The following is a 15,239-nucleotide window of genomic DNA, read 5'->3' on the forward strand; positions in this document are numbered from 1 at the left end:
TACCATGCAGCTCAGAGCAGCAGGAGCTCGCCCGGCTGGCCAGAGCCAGCTGCGCTACCAGCACGGCCGCGGGGGAGGGTCCGAGGGCTAGCCTCCCTAGCCAGGAGCTCAAGGGCCAGGCAGGACAGTTCTGTGGCCCAGATGTGGCCCACGGGCCGTAGTTTGCCCACCTCTGCTTTATCTGGTAAGGCAGAAAAGAGAGACTTTATCATAACATCAGAATTATCATTCACTGGCTGAAGAGCCTGAACGGTATTTTAAGCATTAGCTGGAAAAGAAGGCATAGGCCTACTACCTAGGATATAGGAAAATCAGGTAATCAGAGCAGGAGCAATCCTTCAAGGGATAGACATAACAAATTATTTTGTACCTACAGAATATTTTAACACTAGTTCTGAATAAGAATGCTATGCAAAAGTCTTTCACATTTTACACATCCATAAAATGACCAAATTTTAGAGGGTAATTTATTACATTATTAATCTAAGGAGATTGCCTTCAGAAACACCTGCTAAATTTTAAAGTGCATGCTGTAAGGAGTTCGTGTTCAGAATTTTACTACAAAAATCTGATAGTTAAGTTAAACTAGCACAAACATTTAACTGCATTTAAGCAAAAAAAATCTGAAGAAACTTCTGTTTTGTATTAATCTGTAATGCCTAGACCAAAGCATCTGTGTATTTTATTCGTCTTCTGTGCAGCAACTTCATGGTCATTCAACTAATTTACTACTTCCCTTCACTGTTATATGTATTTTCATATTGGTTTTTGGCCAGGTTATTGTAATACTGTTATCATACTTCCATAACTCAAGAGATTTTTAGTTGAAGAAATAGATCCATCAAAACACAGCTTATATATAACAGAGCTGAAATTTCATGCAGTATACCATTCAGATACAAGACTATTAAGACTAGTGATATGAGTTACCTGTGTTTGGATGGATGTAACAGAGCTGAAATTTCATGCAGTATACCATTCAGACACAGGCCTATTGATACAGTGTAGGTTTTCAAGGAGGTTAACCAACCTTATAAAGTCAATGAGGCAACAAAAAATAAAAAATTCAGCATTAACTCGCCCCTTGTGGTGCTTCCCTTGTGTCCTACAGCAAAATGAGGGCCACAGCATGCCATACGATCTTAGCAATTTTTAATTAGAAGTAGTGCTGCTACAGAATAATTGGTTGCTATAATATTGATGTTTGTACCTTTGCAGTTCAGTGAACTGTTTCGCTCCTTCATTCTTTTCCCTTTGAGAGTAAAATGCCAGTGCTTGAGCATGCGCTCTCTCTTGCCTGGGGATGAATGCCAGAGAGGTTCTTCCCTCCATGAACCAATGATGCTGCAGACAAACTTTGGTCCAAGTGGGATGTTTTTATTGTTTGGTATCCCTTTATTTGGCTCCTCTGAGCATTCTCATTATAATCCAGACCTTGTTCTTTCTGATTCTGTCTTGACTATGCCTGTAGCACCTGCTGACAGCCACTGAGCAAAACACATGAACACTGGGCCTTCTGTCCCAACAATTCTACAGTGCCTTCATGATTCTGCTAGCACCTGCCAGCACGAGAAACTAGAATTCAGAGTCGGGCTTCTGAATCTGGATAACCAGCAGAATAGTACTTTGTGGGCCAAGTTTGAATAACTAGTATGACACATTGCCCATATTCTTCATAGAGATATTGTTATGATATAATTATGGCATGACTATGATGTACTTAATGCAATATAGGATATATTGGAAAGGTTATGATTTACTGAGTATGATTATCCTATTTGTATGCATGTATCATTTTGGTATCTGAAGTTAGGAATATTGTCTATACATCTATTACAAATGTGTTTACACCTGGGGAACACCCACTAGACAGAATGCAATCAGTCTAGATGGCTGGCTGGGAAGGGCCATTAGGGAGAACAATAGGTCTTAGAATATGCTAATCTTCCACTGGGGAGCCTTTCTGAGGATGCTACAAACAGCCTCTGAGTCATGGCTGCTATGGCCCTACAGAGACATGTGACCAAGTCACCTTGTATTGGACTCCATCACAGAATACTAGTGTTTTTCCACTGACTGGGTGTGGGAATCAAACTGGGATACAAAGTTCCCAACATACGCAAAAGCTACTTAGGGCAGGGGAGTGACATCATTGTGCTGCTTCTTCACTGACTCCCTGCCCAAGATGACAGCTGGAAACACCTGAGAAACAAGGACTGAACTGGGGGAGAAGGGTTGAACACAGGCTAGAGGGATTTCTAGTCTGTGAAAGGAACACCCGGAGTTTAAGCTGTAAGCAAGTGCAGCTTGCCCTCAAGAATCTCTCCAAACTGTCTAAACCAACAATTAGGGTGAGAACTTGCTACTCATATCTGATTTCTTTAGTGTATTTTAAGCTTAGACTGTGTTTTTGTTTATTTGCTAGGTAATCTGCTTTGATCTGTTTGCTATCCCTTATAATCACTTAAAATCTATCTTTTATAATTAATAAACTTGTTCTGGTTTGTGTAAAACCAGTATGTGGAAATCAGAACTGGGGGCAAAAAGCTGTTGCATATCTCTCTCCACATTGAGGGAGGGGGTTAATTTTATCCCTCTCCACATTGAGGGAGGGGGTTAATGAGCTTATGCTGTACAGTTCTCTCTGCAGCACAAGATGGTATAATTTTGAGTTTCCCCTCCAGAAGGGGTGTGTGCCTTAGGAACTGGGAGGTGTCTTAGCTGAGCCTTCCCATTCAGAGCTGATTTCAGCATCAGTGCGTGTAGCTGCAGCTGGGTGTCTCCCTACTTGTGTGCTGGTGAAAGGGTGAGCCCGGGAGCATGTCTGCAGCTTGTCACAGCATTACCAGGTGAGTGGGAGCCCAGGCTGGAGGGTCGGAGGCCTCAATCGTACCCCAGTTCCAATTGGCACCCCGAAGGGGGGAACCCATCACAACTAGAACCAGCTAATCTATCTATCTTTTTCACCTGTGTAGGGTGCCTACTGTATACTAACAAAAATGAGCGTGTATATATTATGTTTCAAACAGCTTCCCTGGTCACAGGACTCAGTGCAAGATCTAGAGCTAGTAGCTCTTTTGAGTTTACTTTGGATTCTTTATTCTGGATATTGTTCATGGACATGTAACAGAACTTACTCTTCAGACAGCTCATAGAAAGAGGTCATGACTATACAAATTATACAACTCCTTCCCACCTTGTGTTTCAGTGGCTTCCAATTAGCATTTGGCTAGTTGACAAGTAGAAAGAGGGTACGTTGCAATGTAAATCCAAGGTTAGTAGAAGTCAAGTTAGCAAACCCTGGGTTTGTTGGTCTAGGGCTTGAGCATCTGTACTAATTTGTAACCCCAGGTCAGGAATTATTGAACCCTGGGTTCCAGCATCTACACTGCATTATGCGGGCTCATGTCCAACCACCCATATTCCAGACTTCCTAGCGCCCTCCCAAAATATAGCTACTCTAGCCCATTTTTCGTGTTACAGTGTGAACAAACTTGGCTGTCCACGGGACAAAGAAAGTCAGCCCCTGTGATTGTGGAATACTTTTGGTGGACTCCCAGAGCACGAATCTAGAGGGGATGGTGTGGCTCTGGGAACCTGGCTTAGCACAATTTGTGTGTAGATGGAAGGGGAGTTTAGGCATGAGCCTGAGTTTGAATCCTGGACTTACATTGCAGTGTAGACACAGCCAGAGACTTTCTAACTGCCAGTTATCACACTCTGTCCAGGATATGAAAGAAGAGATGTTTTCTTTAGCCTGCACATTATAGAGATTCTGCAGTTGGAACTTGGTAAATAAGTCAGAGTCAGAAAATAAAGCAGTTCTCTCACCATACCTAAATCTGCTAGTCACTGCCAATAGGTATAAAAAAATCAAAACTTATTTTTGTCACTAAAGTATGCCGATACAATGTAGAGTATGGTGAGCATATCCATTGAGCAATAAGCTGCCATTTGTTTAACTAGCAGAGTTAAATAGGTACTTTAAAGCTTCTTAATCTAATTTCTAACAAATACGTAGGAAATCTGGATTCAGTTTTCTAATATAATGGCTCTGTCAAAATCTCTTAAACTTTCACTTTTGGGGGAAAGAAATTAAAGCTTTGGAAATGCAGTCTCTACTGGCTCAATCTGGTCTGCTCTGAGAGTTAGAACCCTAAGAAGCATTATAAAATACATCTAACAAGTCCATCTGTATTCTTTCCTGTCATCAAGTCAGAGACAATGTCAAATTAAAAATTATGGGCTACTGGGGTTGAAGTCAGCAAAATTTGGCAGTGTATTTAAAAACAAAAATTAACAGTATTACAAATATTCCTTATGTGCTGGCTGAATATCTTATTTTGTCTCAGTTTCTGCTGTTTACTCCTTGCATTTTCCTAAGTCTGAATAACTTTCACCTTTGCACATAGTCAGTTGCAATTTCAGGCTCTCCATGCTGCAAATACTGCAGGGAGATGTGAATTTGTGTGCGTTCGTATTTTATTTTAATTGGTTTCCAGTGGAATTTTTGTGTTAAGAAAAAATCTCTGGGAAGCATTTCTATTACTCTGAGGATTTATAAAAGCTCAGTTTTTCAAAATGTAAATTTTTCACAAATGCAAATTTGATCTAATAGCATCACTTTAAATTGTGTAGTAGGTACCTTACATCTCTTCAAATGTGCTTGTTTAAAAAATTTAAAAACGGAGGGCAAAGAAAATCATTCAGCATATAGTAAAAAATAAGAACAGTTAATACTTTCATTAACTGAATGAAGAGTTAAGCCACAGAAGATTTTTAATTTAGATCTGATCCAAAGCTCATTGAAGTTAATCAAGACTCCCTTTGACTTCAGTGGGCTTAAAGTCAGACCCTTATTTTCTAGTGCCTATGTGATTTGAAGTTAGATCTGGTAGCCCCCATGGGACTGCGGGCAGGGGCAGCGACAAGCAGTCTTGGCATCTTGTCTATTATTCACTGTCTCAGAAAATAGATTCTAATGTTTAATCTATTTTAGGTACTTCGATGGCTGCCTTTACCATAATGTCTGAGCTCCTCATAATCTGCATGTATTTATCCTCAGAACCCCTCTCTGAGATAAGGAGTATTACCCCTATTTTACAATCAGGGAACTGAAGCACAGGGAGGCTAAGTGACTTACCCAAGATCACATAAGAAGTCTGTGGCAGAGCAGGGAATTACTCTCCTGTTTTAAGAGAGAGAAGATAGCACCCTCATCTCTTGATCATTTTTCCTCTCAAATGGAGTGAGTTATTTCTGAGTTCGTAGTAGCTGTAGGGGTTTGATACAAAATCACGGTCCCTACCCTATTTACATGTATTTAAATGTGCAATGCATTAGTTGTGTAATATTTATAATCAAAATAACTGCATCTGGCTCCAAAATTGATTTAGACTTATTTATTTGGGTCTTAGTGCCTAAAAAGGAATGCACAGACCTAGGCCTGAGTCTCTGTCTAGAACAGGCGTGGGCAAACTACGGCCCGTGAGTTGTTTTAAGCTGGCCCGTGAGCCACACCACGCAGCTCCGCCCCATTCTGGCCAGGGCCCTGGGTCGAGGCCACATCACGTGGCTCAGCCCTACTCCAGCTGGGGCGCTGGATTGGGGGCTGCAAAACACAGTTCTCAGAAGCCGCAGCATGGCCCTGCTCCGGCTGCTACATGCAGTGCCTGCAGATGGAGTAGCTTGCAGAACCGCCTGGCTGCGCCTCCGTGTAGGAGCCAGAGAAGGGACATGCCACTGCTTCCGGGAGTCACTTGAGGTAAGCGTCGCTCTGAGCCTGCACCCTCAGCCTCTCCCCACACCCCAACCCCCTGCCCCAGCCCTGATCCTCCTCCCTCTCTCCAATATTCTCAGTCCTAGCCCAGATAACCAACCCCACCCCAGAGCCTGCACCCCCTCCCGTACCCCAATCCCAATTTTGTGAGTATTCATGGCCCACCATACAATTTGTATTGCCCGATGTGGCCCTCAGGCCAAAAAGTTTGCCCACCCCTGGTCTAGAACCAGGTGTTATTCTTAGAAGATGACTGTCATAATTCTTAGTACCTAATAGTCTACAGTATTTCTAATAGTTTTGCATTGCAGAATCACAGACTGCAGTTTCAAGGATGAGAAATAATAAACATGGCACTTGATTATCTCTGCTGTTTTTAGATGCTGTCATGGCTACAGAATAGAGGACAAGAAGTAATGACATCATTCAGACGTATGCAATGGTACAATACTTACTGCTTTGTTAGTAGATCCTGCTTCTATGTTCTTCAGATTACGTTGGTGTCCTATAAATTATATTTTTGGTTCCGATTATGGAAAAGAAGTGCAACTTGGCTTTCAAAAATCTCACACCAAAATAACTAGTGGTCCCACTATACCGGTAGAGTAGTTGACTTTTCCATCTCTCTCATGTGTGTATCTAGAGTCATTTACCATTTGTTTTCTTTAATTTTTACTGTAGATTTGTTTATAAAATAAGCAAAATAAATGGAGTAAATTTACTTGCTAATCATCTAAACAAGCAGCAACATAATATTGTATATAAATATCATTGTACTATATAAAAAATACACATTGTAAATGATGGTGTATCAATGCAAGCCTAATTTCAGTGACAGCCTTTTACCCATCTATCTAACACCACACTGTGCAAAATTAAATCACCATTATTCATACCCTCTTGTCATGCTGATTAATTATAGAGTATAATTAACTTTGTGCAATTTACAAAAGAAGGAAGCAAACACCTTTCATTATTCACCGTTTGCTGCCTAGGATTGGACGTCTAAAAGATACATTAAGTTAGGCATTTTCATGGATTATAACTCAGACAGTGCGTATGGCACTTTATAGATAGATACAACGTGGTCTCTTTCATGAGGCACTTACCACTATGAATATATAAACTGTGTTAATTTTTAATGAGATTCTGCATCTCTCTCTTCCCCATCCTCTTCCCTCTACCTAATATAGTCATGTTGCAATATCAGAGAAGTCCCAAGTCTGTCCAGGTACAAAGGAACATACACATTGGACAGTGATATCATAAAGACACCATTGTCCTCCCACAGAGAATGTGTATCACTGCCCCCTCCTTGATAGAATACCTGATCTACTCAAGCATCTGGTTGTCTTTCAATAGCTGCACCCTACAGTGGATGTATGCCTTAATATTACTATATAGGGCCATTGTCTCACCTCTGTCTTTGCATTGAACCCTCACTGGTGTTAATTTATCCCAGAAATCCTTTGCTATGGGATGTGGCAAATCAACAGGAATAAAGGCCAAGCAGTGTGTAAATGCTGAGTTTTTAAATTTTACTATTTCCTTCAGCTTTGTCACAGCTTTTTATATGACTTTACTTGCTGTTGCAGGCATCCTGCATCTTTCAATTTGAATCAAATCTGATCTGAGAGAACGTGAAAAGTGGAAAGCCCTGTAGTGGGATTTGTAAGATCCTGAAGACAATGAAGAGAAACTGCATTACAATATGTTTTCCCCATCGAGGGGAAGGAATATCTTACAGAACCTGCAGAAGGCTCAACAAAATACTAAACTACTTCACCAGTGAAGACTATAGCACACAATGGGTAGAAGATAAAATGCAGATTAGACCCAATGGCTCTGTGCTGGTTTCATATTTTTAATGGTTTACTAAAGCAGGGGAGGGGAATCCTTTCCAGCCATTTTGTTTGTTTGTTTGTTTGGGTCTTTTTGTTCAATTTTCGTTTCCTCTGTCCTAAATGGGATCTGCAATAACCTGGGTAATTTCACTTCCCCACTCCCCATCTCAAAACCACCTCAGTATTTTTGTTGAAATGCTATTTTATAACTATTGACAACTATACTCCAGTGACTCGCGACCTAGTGAGCCTCACTAAATCCCCCTAGGGGCTAAGATGCTCACTGGGACCAGGACCGGCTCTAGGCACCAGCAAAGCAAGCACGTGCTTAGGGCGGCACATTTCCAGGAGTGGCGTTCCGGCCACCCTTTCCCCCCCCGCAGCCCTGCTCAGTCAGCCAATGAGCCCCTGCGTGGGGGTCCCGGCCCGGAGGTGGTCCCTGCCCTGGCCCCCTGCCGCTGGGGGGAGCGGGGTGATGCAGCTCCTCCCCCCCGCCCACCCTGCTGCATGTGTCACAAGTAGCGGGGGAGCTGGAGCCGAGCAGAGCAGAGCCCGGGATCGGAGCAGGACCCACGGCCAGTAAGGGACCCACTGCCCCGGCCAGCTCAGTGCTGGGTGGGTGCCCCTCGTCCTCCCCTGTCCACATGGCTGACCTGCCCCCCAGCTGTTTTGTCGGTTACTGTCCCCTCTGCGGGGGTGGGGCTGGGTCTGAGATCGGGCTGGGGGCCCACGGGCAGGATGTACAGCCCCGAGCACCTCACTCCAAACACTGCGATAGCATTACGCATTCTTTTCACATTGCCAGTATCAGTGGCTTCTGGTGAGTGCAGTTTCTCAAAACGGAAATTACTAAAAAATTATTTGAGGTCCACCATGTCTCAGAATCGTTTGTCAGGACTCGCATTAACTTCACTTGAAAGTACCATTGCAAAAAATTTAGATTTCACTGAATTATTAAAAGACTATGCAAGTATAAAAACCAGAAAAATTCCGTTCATATAAATTCTTTTAATTTATGAGAAACTGGGTGCACCGGAAGACACTAACGTTTTTCATTACAGTGTATAGTTGAACCCAAATTGTTTGTAACTGTGATTTTGTTAAAATTAAATGAATACACTAGTAGGGAATTGTTTTATTTCACTAACTACAAATTGTCTGTTTTCATTTTTTTTATTTTAAACAGACAAAACAAAAACATTGCAAAGAGCAAATGTGTAAAAGCCAAAATAAGGGGTGGCCAAAAAACCTAGAGCCGGCCCTGACTGTGACTTACTGAATTATGCAACTTTACTTTTCTAGGTATTCATGCTGTGCGCCTTGCTGTGGTATCTGAGAACGCTTCATACTTGCAGGGAGAAAGGTCGGTGAGGTAATCTTGTTTTATTGGACCAACCTCTGTTGGTGGAAGATACAAGCTTTCAAGCTTCGCAGAGCTCTTCTTCAGGTCACTTGCATGTACTTTGTCCTTGCACAGCTTGTCTAATTAAGGTTGATCTGATCTCTGGTTCTCTTCCCCCTACATCCTGAGCTGCTGGGAGGTTGTATTATTATTTATTAGCATTAGAGACCTAAGAGGAAGAAGTGAGATTTACATTTTGTCTTGCTGCTATGAGACTGGTGGCTGTTCTAATTTCCTGCAGAAATTAGTTCTGCTGCTGGACCACAGCCGTAGAAAAGATTCCATCTCCCATCCTCACTAGTTTCACTGGCACCCACTGTATTCAGCATACTGCGGTAACTTACTCTTGCCAGCATGTGTTAGTTTATAGGGAGGCAGCTGTGTACTGAACCACCTGGAACTCTTCCATGGTCTGTCAACCTTCCTTCTTGGGTACAGTACACAAACCCCAAATCTGCATGTGAAAACGGCACCTGCGCAGCACTTTCAGTCGAATCAGAAGCCTAACCATCTGACCAGGACAAATGCCATGTGCATGTTCAAATGATGATGTGTGCAAAATCATAAGCACGGATTTAGAATGTTCAGAAATTTGCCACTTAAACTGTATAACCCACTCAGAGCAGTAATGATGGTTGGGCCACAGCTAGAGGTTGATGAGCCTGCTACCTTCTTAGCTAACAGATCTGGGTCTGCTAGCTCAGACAGCAGAAGCTCATTCTTTAGGTGCAGAGATGCCAAGTTCAGTCCCTTGTGCTGATCACCCATCCAGGAGTACTGGGTTACAAGTGCAAAACAAAAACTGTTATGGAAATTACAATGTGTATGTGATTCTAAGAGCCCCTCAGTGCTGCTGGCAAAGGGTTAACTGTTCTGTAACAGCAACACCTATCAGGCCTGACAAATTCACTACACCTAACACACTGCTTTCATAGGATTTACCCAAAACAGGTGGTGTCAGGTGTCTAATAAAAGCTTATGTCTCACTAATCCTCATAATCATTGCGAGAAGTATGTACGGATATTTAAGGAGTTGCATATATGCCCTGAAAATACATTTTAAAGTCTGTGTCCTACACAGAATTGACAACAAGGTTGTGCCAGACAAAGCGATGTATGTTCACTTGGCTGCCTAAGTTCATATGTAGATGAAGCATTGTAAATCAGCACAATGGAAGCCCATTTTGCATGCAGTATCAACATGAGTATGTGAAAACAACCTGAAGCCAGCACACCACCAAAGAAACCACAGGGGTCATCCTGACTCTGGGACAAACCAAGGAGAAGCAAAAGGACACATCTTTATCCTTCACTGAGGAAACAAAAAGTACAGTGCTTTTTGCATTCATGAAAGTTGGATCCCAGCCATGTCGGCTGGTGATGTTGGGAGATTGCTTTAGGTGAGAATTACTTTAGACAAGGCTTGTGGCCTTTATAAGTTGCATTTAGAGTCTAAGAAGCATGTTACATATTGTGTTTAATGTAACCATTTCTGTTTCCATCATTATCCTTATTCACTATTTCCTAATTCTTAGCCTTTGATGATAAACTTAACGATTATTTTCACTATAAATGTATCTCAGTGCTGTGATGTTATAAAGGACCTGATCCTGAGTTGTACCCATCATGCTGTGTGTATATTGTTCCCTTTGGGACAGCAAACCTGGAAATTTCTGTGAGTGTCCAGTGACAGGGCTGGATACTACAAGGGACAATTTCAGAGGGGTTCAGGGGCTGGGTACACCTATTGTTACCGGTAAGGCCAAGTAAGGGCTGGCAGAACCATGAAGAATTAGGTAGCTAACAGACTGATGGTGCCAGGGAGCTGATATCCTGCAAAGCACAAACATGTCTCTTTCTGAGGCAGCGGGATAACAGTGTATGTAACAGGGGACACCATTTTTAAACTTGCTAAGCAGGTCCTGGAGATATCACCAGATGAGTTGATATCAGGGTAGTCAGAGAAGATGCCAGTCTGATGTGAGAGGGGATTGCTTTCAAGGGATTAAAGCTATTGACTTTTCTTTTTAACTCTGTAATGTGGCTGAGAATGCCCCATCTAGTTTCGCTTATGAGAGGTATCTAGAAGTGTCTAGAAATGTTAAATGAACAATTTCTTTAGTTTAAATTACATTGTCTTTTTTTAATAAATCTTGTTTTTGTTAAGATACCGTGATTCATGGAGTTTAATGATATAATGGTCCCTTCAGGCTTTAGTCTGACTTCCTGTATATATCACAGGCCATTAAATTTCACCCAATTACCTGTAACATCCTCCTCAGTTACTAATGGACTGTTAAGTACTTCATCATCCTCATATGACACAAGTATATCATCATACTGCTTTCCAAATACAGGACAGAAATATTTATTGAACACTTCTGCCTTTTTGGCATCATTATTAATAATTTTAGCATATCTCTCTAGGAATGGGTCTATACCACTGCTAGGATTTATTTTGTTCCTAATATAATTAAGAAACTCCATCTTATTGTCCTTAACCCTGCCAGCTGCCATGCAGACATTCCCAAAGAGAAGAGAACCCCATTACCTCTCAGGAGAGGTGCTGAAGGGTAAAGTGTTTATTGGCCCTGTACCACCCACTCAGTCTTGGTGAAGGGGCGTGGACAGAGAAGTCCACTCCCTGTGATTTGTGTTGCCCTCAGGCTGCAGCAGGTACATGTAACCAAGGAGGAGACAAGAGTTGGAGCAAGTAGGGTTCACATATAGGCTTCCATTTACCACCAATCTTTGATTTTCTGTGAATCATCTCAGCTCCTGGAACTCTACATGCAATAGCTTTCTACTTCCTGACTGCCCCTTCATGGCTGGGGTGGATCTGTAGTACCCTGCCTCAGTTCCCCCTTCACTTGGGGCTCTTCAGTAACTCCACAGAGCATTATGTGTCCAATAACAACACCCCTTTGTGGGGATCTGGTTTTATTAACATAGTATTCCAAATAAAACACAGTCTCCCCCCGTTCAGGCTGGGCAAAGCCGCTCCTCCCTGAGGTCTGTCTGCTGTCAAGTTTCCAAGTTGGACACAGCTTTTCAGCCCTTCCCAGGCTCTGCTCAGTCTCTCCCCTTAGCCCACCCTGGGCTCCTCCACCACTCCCTGCTCTCTTCTGAGCATTCACTCTCAGATCTTCCTACCTGGAGTCTTTCTCTGCCCTTTATCTCTGCAGAAACTCCTAGGTCTTTCTAACTGCAGTTTTTCACAGTGTCCAAGTGGCCCTTCAGCCCCAAACTCTTCCCTCGATAGAGATTCTCCTGCCAGGGTCTCCTGTTCACTGCAGCCTCTGCCCCAGCTTCCTCCTCCTGTTTCTTCTTCTTCTTTGGTTTTGTAGCATAGTAGACTCACTTCCTGTGTCTTTGACCGCCGTGCAGTACCGCCCCAGCCCTTCCACACACAGTCTCCTCCGTCTGTATAGCAGCCCCGCCAGAGGACAGGGCTGGGGGCGGGGCTCGGGAGGTACAGCCACGCCAGAGGATTAGATCAACATCTTCAACGGTTGGGCATACTTGGAATTTTCCCCTTTTGTTTTGTTTGCCCACATTTGATGCTATTCCTTCCTTCGCTCATTTTTTATTAGGTATTTAAATTCTGGTTTGCTTAAGGGGATCCCTAGGTTAACTTGTTAATGATTAATAGCACTTTTTGTCTATTTGTCCTCCAGTTCGTTGTCTGCTATCCCTACGTGCTCTGGGATCCATGCTAGTATTATGGTTATATCCAATTGCACCAGTTCGGTTGTTAGCATTAATATTTCATTCAGAATGTAATTTCTGTTGTCAGACTTGCTATTGTAAATTGCCTGAAACTTTGATAAGGAATCAGACAGGATGGCCACGGCAGCTGGCTGCACACCTAAAGCCCAATTTAGTGCTAACATAATCCCTGTCAGCCAGAGACAACCCATGCCTGCCGATAGTGGGGAGAACAGAGTGAGGGCGGCAGCCAGAGTGAGGGCAGCAGCCAGCTTCAACAGGGTTACTGAGCATGCTCCGTCTGTGTGAGCATGCTCAGCACAAGCCAGGCAGCAAATCTGGGGTGGCACATGAAACCAGCATTCTCCCTCCACACACACACACCTCGCCTCTGCTGTCAGCTCCGCTGTAAAGACCGATACAAAGTTAGTTAGCCTTATAGCTTTCTTGAGTCCAACTGAAGGCATGCAGAAAGCTGTTCCTGCTCTTCCTGTTCCTTTCTCTTTGAAGCAGTCTGTATAACTTTAGCAATAGTGTCACCACTTCTCACGAATGTACTGATTTGCTATCTCTTGTATATTTATAATTCTTTTCCTTTTATTTATGTCATTATTCCACATCTATCTCGGGGGGGGGGGGGGAGGTGTGGTTTTCCAGTGATAGAGTATTTTCCGATAGCTATAGATTTTGGTTTCTTTCAATCCTTTCTTTTCATTAAGATCTTTTATCCACTTCTGTACCCTATTTACATGGGGAATTTTGAGTTTTTGTCCTACCCTGCCTCCACTTAATTCCCAGAAATCATTTTATATTAGCTTAGTGTTGTCACTTTCGCTATTACCTGGTACTTTGGCACAAAAGGTTAATTCTATGAGCTTCATTCTACGAGTAATAAGCATTTCACTGGGTGCTATCTGTAGTACACACAGAGGTGTTGTAATGAAGACACCACATGCGATACGCAATGCCTGTGCTTAGATTTTGTCTAGTTTTTTAAAATTTGTGTTCACTGCTGACCTAAAGGCGTGGATTCCATGATCAATAATTGGTCTAATTAGCACTTTGTATAGCATTACATCATTTTCTTATCTGCTCCACAGGATGTTTCAGAGATACTTTGAACTAAATTAATTCTCCCTTTGCACTTTATCTTTATTTTCAGTATGGTCCCACCAAGTGAGCATGTTATCAAATATCACATCTAAGAATTTGTAATTTTTCACTATAATCTTCTTGTTCCTATCTGACTCTTTATAGAGACCAACTGCTCTCTGTCAAGCCCATCAAGAGGCTGTTAGTGAGGCAAAGGTAGGCTGGACCAGTTCCTTCTTAAAAGGCCGAGTCCACCTTGTGACACTACACAAAAGCATATGGAAACTGGTACAAATGTGAGTCCAGAATAAGTTAATGTGTTATGGGAAAAAATTTAAATAGGCCAAAAAACACATTCCTTAAATTTTAACTTTATTTAAATCTTTTGATTCTCAGTTGACTAGGAATAGTATACAATAATTCAGGCTATTTCCCACTAGGATTACTGGGAAGACTTGTAGTTCATGGGCAACTTTTTAATTACCTTAGTACAATCAAGCTACCTGTAGTTTATAGTCATATGAGTGCCAATCAGATGAGCTGCACTATCTCAAAACATTATGTAATGCACAAAGTAGTTAAAATGAAGAAATTACTTCAACCAAGAGCATCCAAACTTAGCAGCTCCCAGCGTGGTGTTGTTAACTTTCCGTTAGTTGGGGAGCTACACCTAATTAACGCATTGTGGGGACCACTGTGGCTGCTCTCACCTTTCAATAGGGAGACATCATCCACAAAGACTGAAGTTCTTAGCATGTGATGTTCCATCCTGACCCAAGCAGAATCCATAAGGCAAAAAGCATGACCACCAGAGTTCTGCAATGCATTCTTAGGACTGCCTTTGGCAGAGTCATCTCAGATCAAAATGGAACACTGCATTCTGGGACTTGCAGTCTCTATCTACCACACTTCCCTAGTAGAGACAAGATGGAACATGAGTTTATTTGACTCAGGCCACCCGTGCCTGTAATCTGACCATAATATTAAGTGTGTCCTCTCTGCAGGAATTTGTTTAGGAATGACAAAAACTGTCCCCCACTTTTGGCCTTTCAGTCTTTTCAGCGCTTTCCAGCAGCTCCTGACAGTCAGCTTCAGGAGGATCACGTACCCTGGATATGAACGACTTATAGAATCATTTATTTCACCATTAATTCTAAAAGGAGACCAGAACAATATCTTTACAAGCTGACACAGCCAACTCTTAAATACCAATTTAGTTAACACAAAGAAGAGCTGATATTTGAACCTTGGCGTGGTCAGAGTCATTGATAAGGACTGATGCCATTGGATTGTTTTGGAGGAAACATGAAAAGAGTTACAAGCAAATGGAAACCTCACTTCATGGTCTCTGGCTGTCTGCTTAAGATTATAACAGAACTTAAAGGGACACGGTCAAGCTAAAAACCACATTTCC

The sequence above is a fragment of the Chelonia mydas genome, chromosome 1, assembly GCF_015237465.2.
Source record: "Chelonia mydas isolate rCheMyd1 chromosome 1, rCheMyd1.pri.v2, whole genome shotgun sequence".
NCBI lineage: Eukaryota > Metazoa > Chordata > Testudines > Cheloniidae > Chelonia > Chelonia mydas.